Source organism: Aegilops tauschii, chromosome 6, assembly GCF_002575655.3.
Source record: "Aegilops tauschii subsp. strangulata cultivar AL8/78 chromosome 6, Aet v6.0, whole genome shotgun sequence".
NCBI classification, from domain to species: domain Eukaryota; kingdom Viridiplantae; phylum Streptophyta; class Magnoliopsida; order Poales; family Poaceae; genus Aegilops; species Aegilops tauschii.
Window position 1 is genome coordinate 159,510,564 of NC_053040.3, and position 10,385 is coordinate 159,520,948.

Genomic DNA, 10,385 nt, shown 5'->3' on the forward strand with positions numbered 1-10,385 from the left:
GGTAGTCTCACATCAACTAGGCGTATCAACGGGCTATGGGGATGCCCATCAATAGATATCAATGTGAGTGAGTAGGGATTGCCATGCAACGGATGCACTAGAGCTATAAATATATGAAAGCTCAACAAAAGAAACTAAGTGGGTGTGCATCCAACTCGCTTGCTCACGAAGACCTAGGGCATTTTGAGGAAGCCCATCATTGGAATATACAAGCCAAGCTATAATGAAAAATTCTCACTAGTATATGAAAGTGATACCATAGGATACTCTCTATCATGAAGATAATGGTGCTACTTTGAAGCACAAGTGTGGTAAAAGGATAGTAACATTGTCCCTTCTCTCTTTTCTTGTCATTTTTTTATTTGGGCATTTTCTCTTCTTTTAATGGCCTCTTTTTTTTAATCCGGAGTCTCATCCCGACTTGTGGGGGAATCATAGTCTCCATCATCATTTCCTCACTTGGGACAATGCACTAATAATGATGATCATCACACTTTTATTTACTTACAACTCAATAGTTAGAACAAAAATATGACTCTAGGTGAATGCCTCCGGCGGAGTACCGGGATGTGCAATGAATCAAGAGTGACATGTATGAAAGAATTATGAACGGTGGCTTTGCCACAAATACGATGTCAACTACATGATCATGCAAAGCAATATGACAATGATGAAGCGTGTCATAGTAAACGGAACGATGGTAAGTTGCATGGAAATATATCTCGGAATGGCTATGGAAATGCCATAATAGGTAGGTATGGTGGCTGTTTTGAGGAAGGTATATGGTGGGTGTATGATACCGGCGAAAAGTGCGCGGTATTAGAGAGGCTAGCAATGGTGGAAGGAAGAGAGTGCGTATAATCCATGGACTCAACATTAGTCATAAAGAACTCATATACTTATTGCAAAAATATACAAGTTATCAAAGCAAAGTATTACGTGCATGCTCCTAGGGGGATAGATTGGTAGGAAAAGACCATCGCTCGTTCCTGACCGCCACTCATAAGGAAGACAATCAATAAATAAATCATGCTCCGACTTCATCACATAACGGTTCACCATACGTGCATGCTACGGGAATCACAAACTTTAACACAAGTATTCCTAAAATCCACAACTACTCAACTAGCATGACTCTAATATCACCATCTTCATATCTCAAAACAATTATCAAGCATCAAACTTCTCATAGTATTCAACACTCATAAGAAATTTTTTATTAATCTTGGATGCGTATTACTTTAGGACTAATTTTTTAATTTAAGCAAATTACCATGCTGTTTTGTAGGACTCTCAAAATAATATAAGTGAAGCATGAGAGAACAATAGTTTCTATAAAACAAATCCACCACCATGCTCTATTAGATATAAGTGAAGCACTAGAGCAAAAACTATATAGCTCAAAAGGTATAAGTGAAGCACATAGAGTATTCTAACAAATTCCGAATCATGTGTGTCTCTCTCAAAAGGTGTGTACAGCAAGGATGATTGTGGTAAACTAAAAAGAAAAGACTCAAATCATACAAGACGCTCCAAGCAAAACACTTATCATGTGGTGAATAAAAATATAGCTCCAAGTAAAGTTACCGATGGAAGTAGACGAAAGAGGGGATGCCTTCCGGGGCATCCCCAAGCTTTGGCTTTTTGGTGTCCTTAGATTATCTTGGGGTGCCATGGGCATCCCCAAGCTTAGGCTCTTGCCACTCCTTGTTCCATAATCCATCAAATCTTTTACCCAAAACTTGAAAACTTCACAACACAAAACATAACAGAAAATCTCGTGAGCTCCGTTAGCGAAAGAAAAGAAAACACCACTTCAAGGTACTGTAATGAACTCATTCTTTATTTATATTGGTGTTAAACCTACTGTATTCCAACTTCTCTATGGTTTATAAACTATTTTATTAGCCATAGATTCATCAAAATAAGCAAACAACACACGAAAAACAGAATCTGTCAAAAATAGAACAGTCTGTAGTAATCTGTAACTAAGGCAAACTTCTCGAACTGAAAAAAAATCTACCAAAATAGGACGATCTAGAAAATTTGTTTATTGATCAGCAGCAATTGGAATCAATATTTTATCACGTTCTGGTGATTTTTAAAAATTGTTTTCGTGAACAGAAAGTTTCTGGAATTTTCAGCAAGATCAAATAACTATCATCCAAGAAGATCCTATAGGTTTAACTTGGCACAAACACTAATTAAACCATAAAAACAAGTCTAACCAGAGGCTAGATCAAATATTTATTCCTAAACAGAAGCAAAAGACAAAAAACTAAAATAAAATTGGGTTGCCTCCCAACAAGCGCTATCGTTTAACGCCCCTAGCTAGGCATAAAAGCAAGGATAGATCTAGGTATTGCCATCTTTGGTAGGCAATTCTTCAATAAGACACTTATAACCTTTAGGAGTTCCTTTCTTTCTATGAATTATCAAACTTTTAGGCACGTAATTGAAAAAATCATTTGTAGCAAATGGTTCCTTAATGATAGCAAAAAGATTGGGATGAACACTTATTGATTTTAGATCCGGAGTTTCCTTACTAGAGGATTCACTCTTATTTTTAGGAACGTACATAAGCTTGGCAATTTTGGTAGGAGTATTGGGAGTGTTTTTTACGGAAGAAAAGGCGGTCCCCAAGTTGGTAATAATACCCTCAAGTTTATCGATTCTAGTAGAATCTTGAACTATTCTTTCATTAACTATGGGTTCCTTCTCCTTAAAAAATTTCAAAGTAACTCCTACCTTAGATCCACATTGAGTAATTTGATTATGGATCTTTTTATCCAAATTCTCAATCAAATCCCTATTAGCAACTTTATTTTCAATAATTTCAAGCCTTTGCATCACATGTTCCAAAGTTAACATAGTTCCATTAACCAAAAGAGGTGGTGAGCCAAACAAATCTATCATAGCATTGTAAGAATCAAAAGTATGGCTACCCAAGAAATTCCCTCCGGTAATGGTATCAAGAATATATCTATACCAAGGAGTGACGCCTACATAAAAGTTGCGAAGAAGAATGGTAGTAGATTGCTTTCGGGTAGATATATTTTGAGCATTGCAAATTCTATACCAAGCATCTTTTAGATTTTCTCCCTCCCTTTGTTTAAAATTAAGAACTTCATTCTCGGGAGATAAAGGAGTGGATAAAGGACTAGCCATAACGACAAGACAAGAAAGAAAGCGACGAACGGAAAAGAGAGGGCGAATAAAACGGCAAGGGTGAAGTGGGGGAGAGGAAAACAAGAGGCAAATGGCAAATAATGTAATGCGAGGGATAAGAGTTTGTGATGGGTACTTGGTATGTCTTGAGTTGACTTGACTTGGCGCGAATCTCCCCTGCAACGGCGCCAGAAATCCTTCTTGCTACCTCTTGAGCACTGCGTTGGTTTTCCCTTGAAGAGGAAAGGGTGATGCAGTAAAGTAGCGTAAGTATTTCCCTCAGTTTTTGAGAACCAAGGTATCAATCCAGTAGGAGACCACGCACGAGTCCCTCACACCTACACAAACAAATAAGAACCTCGCAACCAACGCGATAAAGGGGTTGTCAATCCCTCAACGGTCACTTACGAGAGTGAAATCTGATAGATATGATAAGATAATACTTTTGGTATTTTTATGATAAAGATGCAAATTAAATAAAAGGCAATAAAAATAACTAAGTGTTGGAAGATTAATATGATGGAAAATAGACCCGGGGGCATAGGTTTCACTAGTGGCTTCTCTCAAGAGCATAAGTATTACAGTGGGTGAACAAAGTACTGTTGAGCAATTGATAGAACTGAGCATAGTTATGAGAATATATAGGCATGATCATGTATATAGGCATCACGTTCGCGACAAGTAGACCGAAACGATTCTGCATCTACTACTATTACTCCACACATCGACCGCTATCCAGCATGCATCTAGAGTATTAAGTTCACAAGAACAGAGTAATGCTTTAAGTAAGATGACATGATGTACAGGGATAAACTCATGCAATATGATATAAACCCCATCTTTTTATCCTCGATGGCAACAATACAATACGTGCCTTGTTGCCCCTGCTGTCACTGGGAAAGGACAGCCCAAGATTGAACCCAAAGCTAAGCACTTCTCCCATTGCAAGAAAGATCAATCTAGTAGGCCAAACCAAACTGATAATTCGAAGAGACTTGCAAAGATAACCAATCATACATAAAAGAATTCAGAGGAGATTCAAATATTGTTCGTAGATAAACTTGATCATAAACCCACAATTCATCGGTCTCAACAAACACACCGCAAAAGAAGATTACATCGAATAGATCTCCACAAGAATGGTGGAGAACTTTGTATTGAGATCCAAAGAGAGAGAAGAAGCCATCTAGCTAATAACTATGGACCCGAAGGTCTGAGGTAAACTACACACACATCATCGGAGAGGCTATGGTGTTGATGTAGAAGCCCTCCGTGATCAATGCCCCCTCCGGCGGAGCGCCGGAAAAGGCCCCAAGATGGGATCTCACGGGTACAGAAGGTTGCGGCGGTGGAATTAGGTTTTTGGCTCCGTATCTGATAGTTTGGGGGTACGTAGGTATATATAGGAGGAAGAAGTACGTCGGTGGAGCAACATGGGCCCCACGAGGGTGGAGGGCACGCCCAGGGGGTAGGCGCGCCCCCCTGCCTCGTGCTCTCCTGGTTGATTTTTTGACGTAGACTCCAAGTCCTCTTGATCACGTTCGTTCCGAAAATCACGTTCCCGAAGGTTTCATTCCGTTTGGACTCCGTTTGATATTCTTTTTCTGCGAAACACTGAAATAGGCAAAAAACAGCAATTCGGGTGGGCCTCCGGTTAATAGGTTAGTCCCAAAAATAATATAGAAGTGTATAATAAAGCCCGTTAATCATCCAAAACAGTATATAATATAGCATGGAACAATCAAAAATTATAGATACGTTGGAGACGTATCATCTAACAGCAGGAGCCGGGGAGGCCCCGCGTCTCCTGCTTCGAGCTCCCGTCCCCATCGGCCACCGGCGCGCCTCCGTCTGCGTCAAGCTCCTACGCGTCTAAGCTACTGTCGGCCACCGTGTGCCTCGCCGTGAGCATCCTTCTCCTCCCCTCCCTCTGGCTACCCATGCCCCCTACGTTTCCAGGGCCGTAGAACTACGCCGTGCCGCACCAGTCCGGCCGGTGGCCGCGGTCGACGCGCGCTCACCGCGGTCACATCCGCGTCCCGTGCGCTCTCGCACTCGCCTGGCTGCGCGCGTCTGCGACGCCCGCTGCGCCCCCGACAGCTGCTGCCGTGCTGCTTTCCGCCGCCACCCGCCCGCGCCGTCCGTCCCGCCCCTCTCTGCACCACGCCACTGCGCCCCGATGCCCGCTCGCGCGCTGTGTTGCTGCTGCTCCCCGCTGCCTGCAGATGTGCCGCTGCCGGCCGGCCTCCCCGCGCCGCCTCCAGCCGCCGTCGCCCCCGTAACTCGCCTCCGCGCAGCGCTGCTGCTGCTGCCTGGTGTCACCGCTTCCGCCGTTGCTGCCTACGCTCCCTGCCGCTCCTACCTCCCCCCCCCCGCACGCCCGCTGCTGCTACCGCCTGCTCGCACTGGGCCGCGCTCGACCACGCGCGCGCCCGCTACCTCCCGCGCCTGCACACCTCCTCCTTCATCGCCTACCGCTTCAATTCCATCCGTGATCAAGTCAAGGAGGGAGACATAGAGATTTGCAAGATACATACGGATCTGAATGTTGCAGACCCGTTGACTAAGCCTCTCTCACGAGCAAAACATGATCAGCACCAAGACTCCATGGGTGTTAGAATCATTACTATCTAATCTAGATTATTGACTCTAGTGCAAGTGGGAGACTGAAGGAAATATGCCCTAGAGGCAATAATAAAGTTGTTATTCATATTTCCTTATATCATGATAAATGTTTATTATTCATGCTAGAATTGTATTAACCGGAAACTTAGTACATGTGTGAATACATAGACAAACAGAGTGTCACTAGTATGCCTCTACTTGACTAGCTCGTTGAATCAAAGATGGTTAAGTTTCCTAGCCATAGACATGAGTTGTCATTTGATTAACAGGATCACATCATTAGAGAATGATGTGATTGACTTGACCCATTCCGTTAGCTTAGCACTTGATCGTTTAGTATGTTGCTATTGCTTTCTTCATGACTTATACATGTTCCTATGACTATGAAATTATGCAACTCCCGAATACCGGAGGAACACTTAGTGTGCTACCAAACGTCACAACGTAACTGGGTGATTATAAAGGTGCTCTACAGGTGTCTCGATGGTACTTGTTGAGTTGGCATAGATCGAGATTAGGATTTGTCACTCCGATTGTCGGAGAGGTACCTCTGGGCCCTCTCGGTAATGCACATCACTATAAGCCTTGCAAGCAATGTGACTAATGAGTTAGTTGCGGGATGCTGCATTACGGAACGAGTAAAGAGACCTGCCGGTAACGAGATTGAACTAGGTATTGAGATACCGACGATCGAATCTCGGGCAAGTAACATACCGATGACAAAGGGAACAACGTATGTTGTTATGTGGTTTGACCGATAAAGATCTTCGTAGAATATGTAGGAACAAATATGAGCATCCAGGTTCTTCTATTGGTTATTGATCGGAGATGAGTCTCGGTCATGTCTACATAGTTCTCGAACCTGTAGGGTCCGCACGCTTAACGTTCTGTGACGATCGGTATTATGAGTTTATGTGTTTTGATGTACCGAAGTTGTTCAGAGTCGCGGATATGATCACGGACATGACGAGGAGTCTCGAAATGGTCGAGACATAAAGATCGATATATTAGATGGCTTTGTTTGGACATCAGAATGGTTCTGGGTGAGTTCGGGCATTTACCCGAGTACCGGGAGGTTACCGGAACCCCCCGGGGAGTGTATTGGGCCTTAGTGGGAGAGTGGAAGAGGCGGCCTAGGAGGGGGCGCGCCCCTCCCAAGCCCAATCCGAATTGGGAGGGGGGGCGGCCCCCCCTTTCCTTCCTCCCTCTCTCCTCCTTCCTTCCTCTCCTACTCCTACTTGGAAGGGGGGATCCTACTCTCGGTGGGAGTAGGACTCCCCTAGGGCGCGCCATTGAGAGGGTCGGCCCTCCCCCTCCTCCACTCCTTTATAAACGGGGGAGAGGGGCACCCCATAGACACACAAGTTGATCATTGTCTTAGCCGTGTGCGGTGCCCCCCTCCACCATAATCCACCTCGGTCATATCATCGTAGTGCTTAGGTGAAGCCCTGCGCCGGTAGCTCATCATCACCGTCATCACGCCGTCGCGCTGACGAAGCTCTCCCTCGACACTCAGCTGGATCGAGAGTTCGTGGGATGTCACCGAGCTGAACGTGTGCAGATCGCGGAGGTGCCGTACTTTCGGTACTAGGATCGGTCGGATCGTGAAGACGTACGACTACATCAACCGCGTTGTCATAACGCTTCCACTTACGGTCTACGAGGGTACGTGGACTACACTCTCCCCTCTCGTTGCTATGCATCACCATGATCTTGCGTGTGCATAGGAATTTTTTTGAAATTACTGCGTTCCCCAACATACACATCATAAGAAGCCTTGCAAACAATGTGACTAATGAGTTTGTTGCGGGATGATGTATTACGGACGAGTAAAGAGACATGCTGGTAACGAGATTGAACTAGGTGTGAAGATACCGACGATCAAATCTCGGGCAAGTAACATACCGATGACAAAAGGAATTACGTATGTTGTCATTGCGGTACGACCGATAAAGATCTTCGTAGAATATGTAGGAACCAATATGAGCATCCAGGTTCCGTTGTTGGTTATTGACCGGAGAGGTGTCTCGGTCATGTCTACATAGGTCTCGAACCCGTAGGGTCCGCACGCTTAACATTCGATGACGATTTTGTTTTATATGAGTTATGTGATTTGGTGACCGAATGTTGTTTGGAGTCCCGGATGAGATCACGGACATGAAGAGGAGTCTCGAAATGGTCGAGAGGAAAAGATTCATATATAGGACGATAGTATTCGGACACCGGAAGTGTTCCGGGGGTACCGGGTACGTATCGGGTCACCGGAAGGGGTTCCGGGCATCCCCCCGGCAACAACATGAGCCTAATGGGCCAAGAAAGGGACAAACCAGCCCCTAGGGGCTGGTGCTCCCCATGTAGGCCGAATATAGGGGGGAAGGAAAGAGGAGAAGAGGGAAAAGAAGGGGAGGGATTCGGCCTCCCCTTCCTTCTCTGCTCCCTCCTCCTTCCTTCCCCCTCCGGATGAATATGGAAAAGGGAGAGGCCGAATTGGGAGGCGCCCAGTTAGGATTCCTCCTACTTGGGGCGCCCCCTTAGCTGCCTCTCCTCCCCTCCAACCTATATATATGAGGGGGCACCGCTAGAACACACAATATTGATTCCTAGCCGTGTGCGGCGCCCCTCTCCACAGTTTACGCCTCAGGTCATATTCACGTAGTGCTTAGGCGAAGCCCTACGTGGATCACTTCACCATCACCATCACCACACCGTCGTGCTGACGGAACTCTCCGTCGACACTTTGCTGGATCAAGAGTTCGAGGGACGTCATCGAGCTGAACGTGTGCAGAACTCGGAGGTGCCAAACGTTCGGTGCTTGATCGGTCGGAACGAGAAGAAGTTCGACTACATCAACCGCGTTGTCAAACGCTTCCGCTTTCGGTCTACGAGGGTACGTGGACACACTCTCCCCCTCTCATTGCTATGCATCTCCTAGATAGATCTTGCGTGAGCGTAGGATTTTTTTTGAAATTGCATGCTATGTTTCCCAACACTAGGGCTGTCTTTGCTTGTTTGGTGGCAGCTATTACTTTCTGTTTGGCTTGTTTTGCAGCGTGGGGGGGGGGGATGACTTGTAGGTCGCCGAGGAGCGACAGATGCTCGGCACGTGGAGATCCCCTGCCATGGATACGCAGGCATTGTCCACGACGCCTCTGTAAATAGAGGTAGGAGAAAGGGGGGACTTGGGCTGGGTTGTGCACTGTAGCAATGGGCTACAAGTGCACAATAGTAGTTAGGCTTTTTTTGTTGTTGTTTTCTAATCCACTTTTATTTTTAAAAAGCAAATGACTTTTATTAAATATGAGACTTGGCCCAATATTCTTAATGCAATTTTAGGTACTGCCATAAAATGATTTGGTGAGCATTTGAAAAAGTTTGGAATTCTTATAATTTTAAAAGCAATTAAAATATTGTTTTGACACCTGTTTTAATTGTTTTAGGGTATTTGAATAATTTGTATAATGTTGGTTTCTCCGCGACAATTACTCAATGATTATTGGCAACATTATGAACATTTTGTCCTAGTGTTTGGTGAAATAAATTCTGGACTTTATATTTTGAATTGAAATTGGCTTTGATTTTTATCAAGTGGCAAATTGGCTTAGCAAACATGATTACATGGCATCATTATCATGAGATCACTATAGCATGATTCTCGGGGTGTTGCAGACGTCCCGCCGCCACACATCGTGGCAGACTCAGACCTGGCGTACGCCTGGGCCCTGGACCGCTCCGTGACGACGTCGTAGACGGCCAAGCGCCGTCTCCGCCGCCTCGACGGGGAGACGGCAAGGTACGGCAAGGAATGGTCCCTCGTCGAGATCGCCGCCGCTGCCAACGACGACGCCTCCAACGACCGTGGCCCTCTCCCCCAGCCCACGTCCTCGGTGGCCGCGACCGCACTGCGCACGACGCAAGAGGAGACAGACGAATGCGGGAGGTTTTTTGCGGGTTGTCGTTGAAGATGCCCTAACTAGATCCAGACATAACTCTAAGCCTAGCTTTCTTAAAGCAATCGTTAGAAAACACTTTTTAAAAAAATTCTCTTTTAGCTCTAAGCATAGTGGTTCTTTTCTTAATTTCATCCATAGAAACATATAAAGCTTTAATTGATTCTTCAACCTTAGGCACAAAAAATTTCATCTTGAGATTTTCCACATGATAAGAAATTATATCAATGTTTCTAGACATATCATCAATCTTACTCAACTTTTCTTCTATCGTTGCATTAAAATCATCAATCTTACTCAACTTTTCTTCTATCGTTGCATTACAATTCTTTTGAGCATTGATAAATTCTTTAATATTATTGGTTATTGATGTGGGTTCAACCGAACAAAGTGCCCAGATGAGTTTCATAGCAGCCACTGCCGCGGTCTCTAGGAGCATCCAGCAACTGGTTTGTAATTATATGGAGCAAATTAACTTCAAAAAAGATAATATGGAACAAATTTAGTCATGGAACTAAAATTAAACAATTCTTTCGAATCAATGAGTTTGGGTTCTCTCTCTCTCTTTTTTGCGGTTGAAGTTTGGGTTCTCTTGTCAACACCAACAGATAATAAATAATCGAATAGAATTAAAAAGTACACTGG

General features: G+C 44.7%; 1 pseudogene; it reads left to right on the forward strand.

Annotated features, from left to right (window-relative positions):
- The window catches only part of LOC141025914 (uncharacterized), a 32,010-nt pseudogene extending 26,560 nt beyond the window's left edge, over positions 1 to 5,450 (forward strand).
- The last annotated feature ends 4,935 nt before the right edge of the window (positions 5,451 to 10,385 follow it).